The sequence below is a fragment of the Musca autumnalis genome, unplaced genomic scaffold, assembly GCF_047663935.1.
Source record: "Musca autumnalis isolate F117 unplaced genomic scaffold, ASM4766393v1 scaffold_3, whole genome shotgun sequence".
Lineage (NCBI taxonomy): Eukaryota > Metazoa > Arthropoda > Insecta > Diptera > Muscidae > Musca > Musca autumnalis.
In genome coordinates, this window is record NW_027411866.1 from 98678761 (window position 1) to 98698086 (window position 19326).

The 19326-nt window shown below is 35.4% G+C and overlaps 1 protein-coding gene across 1 annotated transcript in view; it reads left to right on the forward strand.

The window, feature by feature from the left end:
• Window positions 1-19326, forward strand: part of LOC141397123 (uncharacterized) — a 66196-nt gene that overhangs the window by 10167 nt on the left and 36703 nt on the right. The window contains exon 2 of the mRNA XM_073973046.1: window positions 4749-4808. The gene's annotated coding sequence lies outside the window, so the exon portion shown is untranslated. The remainder of the gene's footprint in view (window positions 1-4748; window positions 4809-19326) is intronic.

A 19326-nucleotide genomic window follows, 5' to 3' on the forward strand; every position in this document is an offset into this window, starting at 1 on the left:
ATTCATTTTACTTAGAAATCCATTATATATAAGAGAATTTGACAAAAAGCAGCAACTCAATAAAAGTAACTTTTTGCGAAACAAAAGACAGAAGACAAAAAAATGCCACGAGTTTCCACGAAACCTAGTAACCGTATGCTGCTGTTCTTTTTCTAATACGCAGTTGGCAAAAATCAGAGTTGTGGGAAAAGGAAAGAAGAATAAATGTCACATACAACATGTTTTGGCAATGGCAAAATTCCCAAGACGCCTCCTTTTTTTGAAAAACAAAGAAAACTCGTTTTCACAGAAATTGTCACTTCATCTAACTCATGTTCCCGCATGTTCCCAACAAAAACAAAATACATGTGTACATTATATTTTTCTATCATTATAATAATGAGAATATGAACGAGGTCATTTTTTTATAATCTTAAGGTAAGGTAACCTTGATTTGTCTTTCCATAGGGGTAACGCACAAGATGTCCAATGTGTTTTTTCTTTTCAATGTCAAGCATCGTGTGTGTCATCATGACCGTGCGCCATAAGGATCATCAAAAGTCCACATTTATCACTTCACAAGAACAAGGTCAACCACAATAACTGTTTGACTGTCGTTTAGGGTTTGGGGATTAAAGGCTACCGCTTACGCCGCTGTGTTGTTTACCAGTAGTAGGCACTTCTTTAGGGTGTTCTTCAGCTTCGCCTACCTACTTACTTACTTAACAGAATATTGGTGTTGTTTCCTTGAAGTTGTTAATGGAAGATGTGATTCTTGCTGGCCATCATCCATTGCTGCTGCTACATGCTGTGTCGTTTGGGAAATTGCAATATGGGTGTGAACCAACTGTTAGACAAGGGATGTTCCTTCTTTGACAATAACGGTAGGAATCTAACATTGGTGGTCTGGTTTGAAATTGAAAGTAAAATAACAGGATATCTTCAAGGACATTTTTTTAAATTTTACAATAGAAAATTTAATTGTTGTGAAATGTTGGATTTTTTTTTTTAATAAAGGCAAATGTGTTAATAACGGCAGTATAATCACAACAATGTTCTTCTCCGGTTTTTAAGTTTGAAATTATATAATCGAGCTGAGTTTTCCTATCACAAAGAATAAAAAATTAAATGAAAATAAGCAGAAAAAGAAAAAAATTATAATAACTATGGAAAAATATGAGAATTTTTTTTACACAATCTTTATTACAACAATTGAAATGTATGTGAGGTATGCATGTGTATATTTTTTTGTATCAGTATTCGTATAATACATATGTACATATATATATTAACAACAAACACACGATACATACCCTGAAGCCACATAAATATGCAAGCAATTTTTCTGTCCATCATTCCAGTAGGGCCAGTGAAGGAACATTCACTCTTATATTGTTTTTGAACATGCCAAAGGATACAAGACGGCAACTACGACGACCAGGACATCAACACATGTTTTGTATCAAATTTCTGGTCTTTTGTATTTGGGCGCTGTGTGTGTGTGTTCGTTTCATAACAGCAGGAAGCCAGGGAACAGGCAGAGGCTATACTAAGAATCAAAAATAATGAAATATGGACAGACAGGAGGCAGGCCAATGCAAAAGTGCCTGAAATAATAAAAGCCAGACCAAATTCCTCAAAAAAAAAAACGCAGTAATATGCTTGTACGATAAAAGGCATGTCGGTCGGTATGTTTAGATACGGTTTCAAGTAACAATTTTGTTTTTTCTTCTACTTTGTTTCTAAAAATAAATAATAATTTGAATGTTCCCAATCCATAAAAAATGTATGGCTAATTATTTGTAGTTACACAAAAGGGATTTAATTATATAACATCAACATCTTTTTACCGTGCCTGAGAGAGAGGGGTGGAAAACATTAAATAGATTTCAATATAAACAATAATCACATGCCCATATTCGAAAGAAATAAATCAAAATAATTCATGTATTAAAAGATTTTTTGAAGAGGAAATGGGGACTTTTTTATATTTGGAAGAGAGACGTAGTTGTGGTGAGAAGAAAAAACACAAGAAAACTATTTTACATGAGTATAATAAATAAATCAACCAAATACAGAATATAGTTACAAATTCGTACAAATTTTTACTGAATGCTGTTCAATAACAAAATTGTCCAGTGAAAGAGAGCGAGTTGAGAGAGATTTTTTGACAGTTCTGTGACTGAGAACTTGCAAATGTTTGCTTCTATGACAGTTCTGTGACTGAGAACTTGCAAATTTTTGCTGGAAAAAAACTTGCCCCGTAAAAATTTGTATGTTTGGCTAGCTGACTTTTAATCAGCTGTTCAATGTAAACAACTTGAAATGTTAACATTTTTGACCAAGACAATTTCACATTTTTTTTAGATTCTAAATCGTTATTAAAAGCGTATTGCTTTAAATAAGTAAAATACAATTTTAAAATGTATGTTTTTGTTTCATTTGGTTTAAAAAATCAACAAAAACAATTTTCATATATTTTCTGAAACAGATGACTTTCGTGCAAGTTCCTACAAAATGCTGTTCGATCTTTAAGCAATTTTTCTTGATTGAGGGAGTAAAATTCACTGAGAGAAGTTGCTGGAACTTGTTGAGTAATTATTGCTGGGAAAGTTATCGTACAGACCTAATATTTGTCAATTAATATTCGAATTTGCATTTAACAAGAAATATTTTTGGTCTATATATGTAAGTAGAAAATAAAAGAAGAAAGATAAATCACATGCGCAACAATAAAAGTTTATTATTTATTATTGTCTTTTTAGGTGTGTGGTATTTCGCTAGAATTCATTTTTCAATACAAAACTCCTTAGGCCATGTTAGCTCGATTAATCCAATAATTTAATTAAAAGTTTAGGTCATCCTCAATTAAGTAAAATTATTCAAAATGGAAATAGTTGAAAAAAATTAAAAAAAAATAATTATATCTTTATCTCATTTATGTATGTCGAAAATTGCAATTTTGCAGTAAATTTGTAGGTAATTTTTATACCCTCCCATAATATGGAGGGTATAATTAAATTTGTCATTCCGTTTGTAACACATCGAAATATTCATCGGAGACCCTATAAAGTATATATGTTCTTGATCAGCATAAAATTCTTAGTCGAAATATCCTTGTCCGTCTGACCATCCGTCGGTCTGTTGATATCAAGATACAGCCCGAAATTTTTAAGATAGAGCTTTATAATTTGGTATACAAGTTTTTATTTCTCCTAGGATGTTTGCTATTGAAAATGGGCTATATCGGTCCACGTTTTGATATAGCCCCCATAGAACGGTACCACCCGATTTTCGTTATTTTGAAGGTTTTAGCCTCAGTATTACACATAAATCGCTGAAGTTTGGTATTTAGTTATCGTTGGGGGTATAAAACTAACCAAATTTGTCGGTATAGGCCCACGTCTTCTTATATCCCCCTTAGAACCTACCTCCCTATTTTCGATGTTTTGAATGTTGTGACCTCAATATTCCACAGGTATAGCCCCCATGGAACGATACCTTCCTATTTCCGGTATTTTTAAGGTTGTGACCCTAATATTCCATCGAAATGGCTGAAATTTGGTATTTGGTATGGTATAGGTACCATAGAACGGTACAACCCGATTTTCGTAATTCTGAAGGTTGTGACGTCAATATCCTGCCGAAAGACTGAAATTTGTTATTTATTCTTCCATTGGGTTATAGAATATTCCAGAAGAGAATTATCAGTATAGGTCCGAGTTTTTTTGTTTTTCGGTATTTTGAAGGTTTTACAGAAATATCGGAAATTTGGTATTTAGTCTTCTTTGAGTCTAAAAACTTTCCGACCGAAATTTGTAGGTATACATCGATGTTTTGATATAGCCCCCATGGAACGGTACCTCCCGAATTTCGGTGTTTTGATGGTTAGCCGCAATGTTTTACTGAACTTGCTGAAATTTGGTATTTAGTCTTCTTCATAATCGAAAGGAGACTAATTGTTCCATTTTACTTCAATGCAACTCGTGGTGGAGGGTATAACAAGTTCTGTGACTTATTTAAATAATGATTTCAAACATCATTTTGTGTTGAGTTCGGATTATTTTAAAAATTTTAAATTTTGGTTGTTTTGACTTGCCCACCTGATATTCACAAAAAGATGTTTTGGCGATTAAAAAAATATATTTTTAACAAAATTTAATTTAAAGGTGCTTCTTCAGAGAACCCATAATCTATAATCTCACAAATCTTTTAATAACAGATTATTTTCCAAAGAAATAGATAAGGGAGCATTGTCAGCAATTTAAAGTTTGAACACAAAAATATTTAGAAAACACTTACTGCTACACAATAAAAATCAATCCTTGCTTCCTGCTTACCCAGAAAGGAAATTTGCAAAACAAAGCAAAAATTATTCATTCAAACGGTATTTGAAACAGAAAAAAATCCATTTGAAAAAAAAAAACACCTGTTGTATTGTGCATATTATTGGAAATTTAAACAAAGCAAAAGTCCCTCAGCTGCTTTTGCTAGTAGAATGAATGGCTAATCTTCAATCTATGCCATAAACAAAGGCTAGGATTCTCAGCATACTACCTACCTACCTATTGCTTAATCTATGGATTAAACATTTTCAAAAAAAAAAGATTTAAGGTAGTAGGCTGTATTGTTTCATTAGGCCTATAATTGGTGTTCTCATGTGAACACTATGTATGTATTTTGTAGTCTTTTTAATGAAATCATGTATTATCCTTTCCATTTATAGTTTTAAAATATTAATTTTTCTTCTCTTTTCCTTTTATTTGCAGATTATAAATTTCCCTTGAATTTTGCAATAGAAAAAGTGGGCTTTCTACTTAAGACCAAAAGTAAGTATACACCAATATTGTTTAAAACATGCAGACGAAACACAATGATATAATAACAAAACAGATAAAGTTTCATTGCATGTAGAAATAAGAAAGAAAAAATATTTCAAACTGAGACAACGTACCCTAAAAGTCATTACAAATTTTGCAAACGTTACTACTGGCATCCAATAAAGGGTTCTCACTTCAGTTTTTGGTTTTTACGCAAGTATAAGGAGGCAGTACAAATCCCCTTTGGACAATGTCATTGCTATACAAAATACAAGATTTTACTTTAGTTTTGTTTACAAAGCATTCCAAAATGTTTATGGGTTGATAGCCAGCCAGTCATGAGACATGGACAGGTGCAAAGTACAATTTGCACGCAAGCTGTAGAAGAGACTATGAGGTAGATCTAGGGGAAATGTTGTGCAAATGTATTCTATGCTAACATTTGCATGGAAAACAGAAAAAAAACGTAATAGGTAACAAAAATTGTGTTAAAGTTCAGTATGAAGAAGATTTAAAGCGGGATTGAAGGCTTCCGTAGAGAGGCCTTTTTCAAGAGATAGACTCTATGGAATCGAAGTCGAAAGTAAAAGATTATTTGTTGTTGCTACAATAAAGGTTGTCTGAAAAGCTATGATTATACCCAGCAAAAAATCCAAATTTAAATTGCCTTACTAACCCATTATTTTAACATGGGCATGTCTCCAGAAATTAGTAGTTATTTTTGGGCCACCAAAAGTCGACGAAAAAAGGGCTACTAAGGGCCGTAACTTCTTATTTGTTTTATATGAAATCTGGTTAGTTAAAATGTATATAATTTACTTGACTTAATTAAAATTAATATAACGTCGCACAGTGGTTCAGGAATCGATTATCCTGGCCAAAATCCCAATTTTTTTGTCGTCACCGATTGTTAATTTCTATAAGGGATGCGATAGTAAACATATTGGAACTAAGGAAACCTAAAAAAATTAGGTCAAAATATTGGAAGCTGTGGGCGTGGCTTGCTCCTAAAGACGACAATTTTTCGCAATTTTGGAATATACGAAATTTTTTCAAATTTCTGGAGAAAGAAATAGTTATTTTTCGGAAACTATAACATATATTGGGTTCATTGTTTTGTTAGGTAGGTAGGATTGTTGTCTTAAGGAACCGTTTCAATAAATTACCCTAGCGTTTACACGAAGTGAGCTAAATACTAAATTTTAGTGAAATTCCAAATTTAGTGGACTAGAACTTTTAGGGAACAGCTTGGAACAAAGTTCCGTTTTCACAGAATGATGCCCGAGAGTGTCCTCCCTCTTTCAGTCCATTTATACTTTTGTACCGGTCCCGTTCCGTCCGTTTAACACTTTTTTTGTTGAAATTACGTGGGCAAAAATGTGTGCGTTTTTTCCATACGGTTTCCCATATAAATTGCAGCTTTTTACACAAATGGAAATTTTTTTAATATCTGAGTTTTTAAGGAGTTATATAAGCTTTTTGAAAGCCCAAGTAGTGTTTTTTAGTTTGAAAAAAAAAAATAGATTTTTGAAAAAATCCAATTTTTTTATTTTTTCTGTATTTTTATGGTTTATTTATTGGCGTTTGACCTTTTTACAAGGTTTTTTCTTGATATGCTGGAATCAAATGAAGTTATTGAAGTAAGTTTTGTCCAGTCAAACAGGCGATGGTTTGAATCGATGTGTAAGAGCCTACATTGTCATGATGCAGGATGCTTGTTGCTTGTTCGTTTTTCGAACTTCTCAGGAGACTTCAGGCAAACAAATTATAGTGTACCACTCATACCAGCTGCCTAGACCAATCAAACACGTTAAGAGTAATTATCGAGCCGTCTGTGGAATGGCGGACACCCTTATACTTGCTCTTCGTCGACTTTAAAAAGGCCTTCGACACTATCAAAAGAGCAGCTATATGGAGATCGCTAGAAAAACGGGGTATTCCGAACAAATTAATAGCAATAATAAAGGCTATGTACGCCAACGCCGACTTACAAGTACTTCATAATGGGACACTAAGTATCCCATTCAAAACAAACGTTGGTGTACGTCAAGGTTGTCCATTATCACCACTACTTTTTGCAATAGTGTTGGATGACATAATGTTAAAGTTGTGCCGGAAGAGGCGAGGCATAACATGGGGTCTGAATAGGCAGCTCGAGGACCTAGCATATGCAGATGATATCTGTCTACTGTCACACAAGGCCTGCGACATGCAGGACAAAATAAATGATCTAGTTCGACTAGCAAGAGAAGTTGGACTAGAAATCAACATTAAAAAAACGTATGCAATGCGACTTAACAACCGCAACGACGATGCGATCAAAATTGATAATTAACCGATTCCTTACGTTGAATCATTCTGCTATTTAGGAAGCATTGTGAACATAGCTGGCAGTATCGATGAAGATGTCTCAAACAGACTTAATAAGGCAAGAAGCGCATTTGGTCGGCTGAGAAAAACGTGGAAAAACACACAGATAACAAGAGCTACGAAGTTGAGAATTTTCAAAGCTTGCGTAAAATCTACATTGTTATATGGCAGCGAAACTTGGTTCTATAACGAGCAAATTATACAGAGACTTCAGACTTTCATCAACAAATGTCTCCGAATCATATGTGGTATATTTTGGCCAAATACTATTTCTAATGAATGCTTATGGAGATTAGCCGATGAAACACCTATTGCAATGCAGATAAAAAGAAAGAAATGGAACTGGATTGGCCACACTTTGAGGAAGACGCATAATACAATCTCGAGAATGACCCTAGATTGGAATCCGCAGGGCAGTAGAAGACCGGGTCGCCCAAAAATGTCCTGGAGAAGAACAGTACTCAAGAAATTGGCAAATATCGATAAATCATGGGATTATATAAAAACAATTGTGCATAATAGATCATTGTATAAATGTATTGTTGATGCCCTATGTTCCCACGAGGAATAAATAAAGGAAAAAAAAAACTCATAATTAAACGTCCTATATTTCTCAAGCCGTATAGTCGCCACACTGTCAGTTTGTCTGAAGAAACAGTCAATCTTTAGCTTGGAAGTGCTCCTTACATGAAAAAAATTCGTTTGATTTGGCTCGCTTCCGAAGACCCAAACGGCCGATTCCTGCTTTGTTTCAGGCTCCTAAGCATAGATCCTAGATTCGTCGTCTGTGACGATCTTATAAACGTCGTTCGAAGCACCGCGATCGATTTTATGCTCAATTTCTTTGAACCAATTCACAGGAGCCGTTTTTTTGAGCGATTGTCCAATTTTGCTGGATTATCGAAACAAAAAAAAAAAAAAAACATTTTTGCCGCCAGGTGTTTATGCAATATCAAATGTTAGTTGGTGGAAGAAATGCACAAGGATGCCTCTATCTCACGGTATTTAACATGGCGATCTCGCATTATCCGTTCATGCACGGCATATTTTTTTCTGGCACAACGACCGATTTGAGCGACCCTCACGACCTTCCTTTTTTGGCGAATGCCGACCACGGTTGAATTCATTAAACCAGTTTTTCATAGTCCTATAATTATTTTGATTAATTTGATCGATACACTTTTGCGGTGATTATCTACGTCAAAAATTGTGAAAAATTCTTGGACGAAAATGTTCACATGAAAATTCCATTTTTTTACAAAGTGATTTTTTCAAGTCACTGTAAACAACATATAACATGCTCGTACGACAAACTGTCCTGAGTAGGTTAGGTTGAAAAGAGGGGTGATACTAGATCACCACATGCCCATAAGTAGGCCTGTTGTGCGCTCTAATTTTGGGTTATGGAAGATTATCTTTTTTTGACTTAGTCTAGGATCTCTGTCCTATTTACATAGTCTCTGATCTTTTTGAACTCGATTGTCCTAATTTTGTCGAGTCCTGGTATAATGTCATTCCCTAGTAGACACTCTGTTATAGCCCGGAGTTCCGCCTGCAGGATCGTCTTATGATCCGGCAGACGGAGGGAGATTTCCGTTTCCGGTTCCATTATATAAAGACCCAGTCCGGTTCTCCCCCCTAGCACAGCCCCATCCGTAAACCCACAGCTTCCAGCGGGAATCTGTGCTAGAGCTCCCCCGATCCACATGTCTCTGCCAGGTATTGACACTTCACACAAGGCTACTTCACTAGTTTCAGGTATATGGTCCGATACTACCTGATTTATAGATTCACCCGTTGTGACCTTTAATATGTTTTGGTGGTATGTTTGGTGGCTCTTTTCTATCCACTCGCTCATCGACTTTAGCCTTGCAGCTGCGATGGCTGCCTCATACCTTACCTGAACATCTATTGGGTGTACAAACAAAATTGTTTCTAAAGCCCTAGTCGGTGTGGTCCTCATTGCTCCGCTAATGCTTAGGCAGCATGTTCTTTAGACCTTTTGCAATATTTCCACATTGCATTTTTTGTCCATGGATGTCCACCACAGCACAGACGCGTACGTTAGAATTGGTCTAATTACGCTTCTGTATAGCCAGTGTATCATCCTAGGATTGAACCCCCATTTTTAGCCTATCGCCCTTTCCTATCCAGAATTACTCCTAGATATTTAACTGTACAAGAGATACTTATTGTCTTATTTAGAAAAACTGGTTCCTCGTAGTGTCACATTTTCGTTTTCCTAGTGAATAGACATAATTCTGTTTTTTTCCGGGTTGACATTCAGACCTCTCAGCCTGGCCCAGTTAAAAGCAATTTTTAGAGCCGTTTCTGCTCTTCTACAGAGTTGATTCGAATTCTTTCCCCTCAGAAGTATTATAAAGTCGTCTGTGTAGCAGACTGGGTCAATTCCTTCTTCGGTTAGGGTCCTAAAGAGACTGTTTACGGTGGTAACCCACAACAGAGGTGAAAGTATCCCTCCCTGTGGCGTTCCTTGTCCAACTTTGTCTCTTATTTTCACGTCGTATAGCCCGCAGCTTATCCATCTGTTCCTTAGCATGTGGTTTATCCAGTTCCTTAAGGCCCTGTCTACCTGAAACTCGTCTAAGGAGTGGATAAGTGTCTCGGTGCTTACGTTATTGAAAGCGCCTTCGATGTCGATGCATACAGCAAGTGTGTACAGTTTCATTTCGAAGGTTCTGTCCTGAGTAAGTCTAGGCTAAAAACTGTCAAACTAGATCGAATTCGCATTTTTCTAATGCATCGGAAAGCTGATTATGTTAAAAATATGAAAATATCTCTATCCGTTACAGAGCTTTGACCAGGAAAAAAACGGTTCTGAACCACTGTGCATCGTTTAGTAAATAAATAAAAACCGAATTTTAATTTTAGTCCTACCCCTTCCATGGCAAAAAGTTTTTTTAAGCACTAATCGTAATTTCGTGAAACCCATGAACCTTTTGTAATAATCATAACTCATATTCCGACACAATCCTCTTACTGAGAAGAATGTTCTCGGGTCCACTTTAAAACTTTTTTAGTTGCATTCCCCTGTTATAAGGCCCCAACTCTCAAATGAAAACCCTTTGCATTATTCTTCAGCTCACCATTACGAATGTGGGATGCACATAAATCGTTTGCATATCAATGTCCATAATACATCCACACTCACTCGCATACGTGCATAAATCTTATATATGTATCCTAATGTAGTTACTATAGGTACTCCAATGTCATAGTAATGGACCCATGATGCATTTAGTTCCATAAATTTACAATCATACATCCTAAACAAAACCTTTTGCTCTCAATCAGTCACCTACTGTGTGTGGCTGGCTTTAACATCACATCACATTGCAGATGATAGAGTAGTCGTATCTTCTTCTTAATATTCTTTGGTTACACTCTCGATTTATAGACCCATTTAATGCATTTAAAAATGTTAAAACGATTTTTTCAAGCAAACAATTCTCTGTAGAGGTGCAAATGTGGAAGTTAGTAAATGACCAAGCAACAAACCAACCTTTGGAAAATATGCCCAGTCGCCAGGGATGAATCGAGAGTGAGATAGAAAATTTTTAATGATGGTCATAATGTTGGGTAATGATGATACATTGGATGGATACTAGCATCGTTGGATGCATGTGCATTCAAGATGTGTAAAACTTGCTAAATATATATCTGTTAAATATCTATTGGAGAGTTTATTACAGGACATTAGGTTGGAGGAGAATTTTCTTATTAGATAGCAGGGTGTATAATATAAAGTGGGTTACCCACATATTGTCTTTTACCATCATAAATAGTTTAAAAATTAATGAATTTTAAAAATTGAGTAATTCGTCAACTGTCTCAATTCTCACTCAATGAAAGAATTTGACTGAGAAGATTTCTTTGTCTATACTTTTATTAGTCTATGGTGAACCCGTAAACCAGCACAGGGACAGGAAAGAAAGATATAATTTATCTAAACAAAAAAATATTCTAAAATGTGATAATAAAAATTTTGGTAGAGAAATTTCGTGAATGCTGGGAACCTCAAATGTAAAATTACGGTTAGTTCAGTCAAAAAATTTAGCTAAAACCCTCAAAATACCGAAAATCGGAAGGTACCGTTATATGGGGTCTATACCAAAACATTTACCTATGTTGATAATTGTTGGTAAAGAAGAAAATCAGAAGGTTTTGTGAGGGCTATACAGGTACATGGACCTTTGTTGACAATTTTTGGTGGAAAAGTTTTGTGACCACTGGAAACCTCAGATGTGAAATTACAGCTAGTTTGGTTAAAAATTGGCTAAAATCCCCAAAATACCGAAAATCGGGTGTTACCATTATATGGGGCTATACCAAAACATGGACTTATTTTAAGAATTTTCGGTGGAGAAGTGCTGTGAGCTCTGAGAACCTCAAATCTTAATTCTCAACCTCAAATCTCTGAGAACCTGAAATCTTAATTCTCAACCTCAAATCTCTGAGAACCTCAAATCTTAATTCTCGGTCCAAAAATTGTAGCTAAATCCTCAAAATACCAAAAAATTTTAAGGTGCCGTTATATGGGGGCTATACCGAAACATTGACCCAGGTTGACAATTTTCAGTAGAGAAGTTTTCTGACCACTGCGAAAACTAAAATCCTGAAAATACCAAAAATCGGAAGGTACCGTTATATTAGGGCTATACCAAAACGCGGGGCCATGTTTACAATTTTTTTGTGTTGAAGGTTTTTGACCACTGGGAACACTTAATGCCAATTTCTAGCTAATTCGTTTATAAAATATCGATAAAAGCCTCAAAATACCTGAAATCGGTGCGTACATTTCAATGTGTTTTATATTGAAATTTACGCTTACTTGTTCTCAGTAAGCGCCCACTGTCTATCCCTGCTGTACTTACAAAACAGTTGTACTTACACACACACACACACGAACATGCAAACTCGCTTTCACTCTTAGAGTCAACGAGAGAGAGTTAAAATCGCTCGAATTGGAGTGGGAGTATTCCAGCATGTAGAAAAATAAAGTCGAATATATTCGAATTGCTCGTCTTAGAGTAGTAGTACAATACACTCGAAATCGTCAAAAAAAAACAACTTATTTTTCCACTCTATTTCACTCTTAGAGTAAAAAACCAAAAAAATCTCCAAAAAATTACTTATCCTCTCAGACCAAAATCTAATAGACACTGTTTCGAACTTTTTACTCTCACTGTTATTTCTCAACAAGGAGCACTCGCGAGCGCTGTTAGTTAAAACAAAAGTGTGGAGAGTACTCTACTCGCGAGTACTTTTCACACACAAGTAAAATCGAGAAAGTTAGAGCTGTGGGCTTAACAAATTTGGCTTAGACATTATTTCAATGATGAATATTTTCGGATATATCCAAATCTTCATGAGAAATAATATTTCATTTTATGGTCATACTCAAAACCGTGCAGGACACAGCCTGAATCATTTGATTCAAACTTTTTGGGACTGTATAAAAAGCTACAACTCGATTGAGCTCAATTTCTAAATCATTACACCTCTGAAAAGTCACAAAAGCTTCCTTCTAACCGTAATGTATTGGTATAACCCCCAAAAATGAATTATATTTCAAACTTAAAAACATTACTCTTCACCTCAACCTAATACCAAATTCCTGTTCGTTAATTGTTTCTAGAGCTTCAGTTGATAGGAATGGCGAAGAAGTTAACATTTGTTTTAGTTGCATGTATCTCTGTGTGTGTATGTGTGTGTGTGATTCTTGAGTAAATTATGCCAACCAGGTAAAAATGTATCAGGTGTCTGATAATGGCTTTTCCTACAAACCATGTATCACACACATACACACAATACGGATTCGGTTGCTTTTCTTTTGGAGTCTAGTTTTTTTCCATCCCTTTTGTCTTCAGTAATTGGACCTTTAATTGAAATAAACCACAAATTGTATATGTCTACAAAATTTCTATGTAAGTAGACTCTTTAGGAATTAATTACATACTATACAAACGAACAAATGCAAAGAAACGCTCATTACTGTCAGAAAAAGAAGAAGACGGACAAAGTGTACAGGGAAAACCCCAAAAATAAATTTGAAAGTTTGGAAAACTTGAATGGAAACCTCAGTAGATTGTAATAAGAGTAACAAGATTTGTTTTAAACAAATTTTAATGTAATTTAAAGTTAAAGCTAACCACAATTTGGTAGGTTTTGGGAAGGGAACTTATTCCCTGTGGCACCATATGAGGCACAATAGTTGAAAGTTTGCATTAATCTTTTATGTGATTTTAATATCGGAATATTGAATTACCAGGAAAAATATGCAAAATTACACTGCATTTTTCCCAATTTGAACACTCTTGTTGAACTGGCTCAGGTTGGGAAATATTTGGTCCGGAAATCTCTAGGATTAAAAACCTTTACAAAAACCATCACCAACAAATCCATGATGTCATTCCTACTGTTCCTACCTACTTTTCTCTAATAAACTGAACAAGTCCTTATGTCAGTTCTGTTTGAGTAAACTTGTAGATGTGAGGGCTATTATGTTAATAAAAAAGCCACCAAATATTCATTGTTTTATAGAGCAATATTATATTATAGCGAACATTCAAAGACGATAATTCTACACGGTGCTTTAAACTCAAAGAAGACTAAATTCCAAATTTACGATATTTCAATAAGATAATGTGGCTAAAACCTTCATAATACCGAAAATCAAGATATACGCTTCTATGGGGGATATAGGAAGACGTGGACGCTTACCGTTCTATGGGGGCTATATTAAGGCGTGGACATGTACCGACAAATTTCAGGTGGGAACGAAGACTAAATACTAAATTTCAGCCATTTCGGAATAATATTGAGGCCACAATCTTCAAAATACCGAAAATTGGGATGTACCGATCTATGGGGGCTACATAGGGGCGTGGACCTATACCGACAATTTTAGAGGAAAAAGTTGAATACCCCCAACGAATACTAAATACCAAATTTCAGCCATATCGATAGATTATTGTGGCCATAACCTTAAAAATACCGAAAATCGTGTGGTAGCGTTTTATGAGGGCTATATTAAGGCGTGGAACTGCACCGAAAAATTGCAGGTTGGAAGTTTTTTACCCTCATCTAAGACTAAATTCTAAATTTCAGCCTTTTGGAGTAATACTGAGGACCAACAAATTTCAATTGAAAGGTTTTATACTCCAAATGAAGAGCAAATACCAAATTTCAAATCTGTGGAATATTGAGGTCACAACCTTCAAAATACCGAAAATTGGGAGGTACCGTTCTAAGAGGGCAATATTAAAGCGTGGACCTGTACCGACAAATTTCAGGTGGGAAGTTTCTTACCCTCAACGAAGACTAAATACTAAATTTCAGCCATTTCGGAGCAATATTGAGGCCACAATCTTCAAAATACAGGAAATTGGGATGTACCGTTCTATGGGGGCTATATAAATGTGAGGACCGATATAGGCTATTTGCAATACCAAACATGCTACGAGTAATAGAAACTTCTATATCAAATTACAAAGCTCTATCTTAAAAATGGCGAGCTGTATTTTGATGTATCTTGAATTTTACCCTGATCTCCGATGAATATTTCGATGTGTTACAAACGGAATGACAAATTTAATTATACCCTTCATATTATTGTGGGGGGTATAAAAATGGTAGAAACTGGGAAAAAATTATTAAATAACAATTTTCACAACTATAAGATTTTCTCCAGTCCCATTTCGATAAGACTTGCCGTTTTCAAGCAAAATCGTGAATACCTAACAAAAAAACTAAAAATGTGAACTTCGACCGCGATTTATTTAAAAAGCGTTACGGCAATTTTTTTATTTTTCTTATCTTTTTACATTCTAGTTTCAGAATCCGCCAAAACTTCCCAAGTGTAAGCTCCTTTCATTTACAGTTGGTTCAGGCGCACCGTGCCTATTGTCACTCTGCATTAATCCACTATATGTACAGTATTTTAAAAATTAAAAAAATTAGATCGACCTTGCTAGTCACGAATTCTGCAACACATTTTGGTTCGAATCGCAGTAAAGCAAAAAGTAACAAGTCTACTGATTCAAACTTTAACAATATTCGATAACTCTAGCATAAAGCCATATATGGAACCCTGCCTTGAAGGAACAACAACATAATTTTGATAATATTTTGTTGGCATTTTATGGACTTGTTGATTAAAAATAGTTTCTTGTAGTTTCATATTTTTCGCTGTTGTTGTTATTGTATTAGCTTTGATGATCTTCCCTAATGCCTCCATATTCCACCATACACCAAAGGCAAACAAAGAGCAGAGCAACGAAGGCTCACTCGAACAAATATTTTACATAATTAACATGTGAACTCATTAAAAACTTGTTGCAACTTCATAAACAAGATAAAAATTAAACTACAACGACGACACGAAATACAGGAAAAGAAGCATCAGAAGCAAAACAAAAAATGCATTCTAAACTTTAGACACACACACCGTGACATGGGCGCATGGTTTGAAATATGTAGGCTTTGCCTATAAAACGTTTATAAGAAAATATTGCTAAAAGAAAGACTGGCAAATGTTTGCATGTATGCACATATGATGGCTCCTATGGCTGCTTCCATGGGCAAAAAAAAGAAAACTAAACTAAAAAACTTAAAGAGGAAGTGAGACTTTACGCCTCATATGCTGTCAATCGTTTGCCCTCTAGAGCATTTAAACATTGCCTGACTGACTGCTAGCTTGTGAAGATGAAGCACACCTTACCTCTTGGTGAGTACTTTTTTCGCTTTCTTTAGTTCCTGGCCACAGAAGGCGATGAAGTCGCCACATACTACATACCAGCTAACTTTGGTGATCGTCATAAGAAACAAAAAGCAAAAAAATATTTGCAGCTGTTTCACAGGGTATGGAACATGGAAAGAATGGCAAAACACAACAACTGACAACATTGTCGACGCGTCATCATCATCGTCGGCGTGCAAGTGTTTAAGTGCGTTTGCTGCTGCTGAAATGTTTATTGCACCCTACCTACCTACAATGAACACCAAATGGCCCATTGCACCTAATCGCAATGGGCACACAACTTATATGATGGCATAGAACCATAAAAATCGATATTTTATTATGGAAATTGATTGCTGTGCTAGTCGTTTTATAGGACAGTTTATGACCCTCCGACACACAGCTACAAGCAGATGTTTGCAAGGACAAAACATTGTGTTTTTTTGCGTGAGTTACCAACAATAAAGGGATTACTTAAGGCCGGCTAGTTTGATTATGATAATGTTCAGTGGACTAGAACCTCGATTTAACTAAGCATAACAAATAACAATTAGGAGTTGATTAAAAATTGATAGCATGTCACATTAAAACAAAGATTTAAGAATAAAGCAAAACTTTGGCGGGAACAAAACAAATTCTCAGATCAGTACAAATTCTTAGTTTAAATGTAATAAAAACAAAACATGTAAAAAGTTGTTAATTTAGGGCGGAACGAAATTTTTTTACCCTCCACCACAGAATATTCTTATCTAAAATGGTATAATTAGTTTCCTTTCCTGTTCACAATTTAAGGTGCAAAAATTGTTCGAAAAATTTTACTCCAAATGCCTAAGTATAAAATCTAATTAAAAAACAATGTGTATAATCAGGTGGTACCTTTACATGGGGGCTGTAACAAAGTGTGGACCCTTGTTGACAATTGTTGGTGGAAAAGTTTTGTGACTGCAAGGAATGCAATGTAGCTAAAATCCACAAAATACCGAAAACCGGGAGGTACCGTTATATGAGGGGTATACCAAAACATAGCATACGTTTGCAATTTTAACTTGGGAAGTTTTATGACTGCAGAGAACCTCAAATATCATATTTCATGTAGTTCTGTCAAAAAATGTTGCCAAAACCCTGAAACTAACGAAAATTGGGAGTGCTATACCAAAACATGAAACTATGTCGACGATTTTTTTATCATATGTCCAATTGCAGCTAGTTCGGTTAAAATTCTAGCTAAAATCCTCCAAATTTTTAAACTTATGAGGTACCGTTATCTTGGAGCTATAGCAAAACATATTGACGATTATTGGTTGAGAAGCTTCGCGATCATTGAGGTTCTCAAAAGTGAAATTACAGCTAGTTCGCTTAAAAATTGTACCTAAAATCCTCAAAATACCGAAAATAGGGAGGTACCGTTATATGGGGGCTATACCAAACCTAGGAACTATGTCGACTATTTTTGGTACAAAACTTTCGTGACCACTGAAAACCTCAAATGTCAAATTACAGCAAGTTCGGTTAAAAATTGTAGCTAAAATCCTCAAAATACCGAAAATCGGGTGAGACCCTTATATGGGGCCTATGCCAAAACATGGAACTATGTCGACAATTTTTGGTATAAAACTTTCGTGACAACTGAAAACCTCAAATGTCAAATTACAGCAAGTTCGGTTAAAAATTGTAGCTAAAATCCTCCAAATTTTTAAACTTATGAGGTACCGTTATCTTGGAGCTATAGCAAAACATATTGACGATTATTGGTTGAGAAGCTTCGCGATCATTGAGGTTCTCAAAAGTGAAATTACAGCTAGTTCGCTTAAAAATTGTACCTAAAATCCTCAAAATACCGAAAATAGGGAGGTACCGTTATATGGGGGCTATACCAAACCTAGGAACTATGTCGACGATTTTTGGTACAAAACTTTCGTGACCACTGAAAACCTCAAATGTCAAATTACAGCAAGTTCGGTTAAAAATTGTAGCAAAAATCCTCAAAATACCGAAAATCGGGTGAGACCCTTATATGGGGCCTATGCCAAAACATGGAACTATGTCGACAATTTTTGGTATAAAACTTTCGTGACAACTGAAAACCTCAAATGTCAAATTACAGCAAGTTCGGTTAAAATTGTAGCTAAAATCCTAAAAATACCGAAAATAGGGAGGTACCGTTTTATGGGGGCTATACCAAAATATGTGCCACCGTGGTGCAATGGTATGCACACCCGCCTTGCACACATAAGGTCGTGGGTTCGATTCCCCGGCCAGGCAACATCAAAACACTTTTCAACGGTGGCAAAATACCCCTCAGTAATGTTGGCGACATTTCCTGAGTATTTCAGCCATGTAAAACTTCTCTACAAAAGTGGTGTCTTAGACACGCCGTTCGGACTCGGCGATAAACTGTAGGTCCCATATCATTGAGCTAATATGAATCGGGGTGCACTCATTGATATGAGAGAAGTCTCCCTTGTCCCTATGGGATGTTGTGGAACAATTATATATATATATATATATATATATATATATATATATATATATATATACCAAAATATGGACATATGGCCATAATATGTGGAATATAAGTTTACTTATTACTAGGGAACCTTTATGTCAAATTATAGCTAATTCGGGCTGAAAATGTGTGCAAAACGTCAAAATACCTGAAATCGAGTGGCAATACCAAAACGTGGACCGATATAACCCTTCATCGAACTTGACCTGCCTGCAAACAAAAGACGCATCTTCTCAAAATTTCAGTGTTCTATTTCCATTGTTGTGGATGCTAGAGTGATTACAAAACACGCAGACAGACGAACATGCATAGATCTACTCCGAATTTTACCCCGATCAAAAATATATACTTCATAGGGTCACAATAGGTCATTTTAATGCGTTACACATGAAAAACAAACATAATATACCCTCCATACTATAGTGGAGGGTATAAAGACACTAAAATACAAAACAAATCGAGGGATGGCAGTGAACACATTCAATATGCCAATAGACCTTAAGCAGTTATTCTAAAGGCTTAAATACCTTATACATTGGACCTTAAGTATATACGAGTATTTTTGAAATCTTAACAATTGCATCGATATGTAGACCATCACGTCGTAACAACTCTAAATTTTCAATATCCTTTCATTCCTATTATCCGTATCTACTCATTCACAAAAACCGTACCAAAATTACGAACTTTTGAGTAGAAAATGGTTATACTTCAGTATCTTTTAATGTATGTACGCCGAAGAATAGGAGAGAGAGAGAGAGAGCAATAAAACTACATACATTCTAGGACTAGGTCAGAGCAAACCTATTTTGAGAACAATTATATAATTATATAAATATTGTTGCGGAAGCCATATACATGTTTATATTTTCCCAAAGAACAGAAGCTAA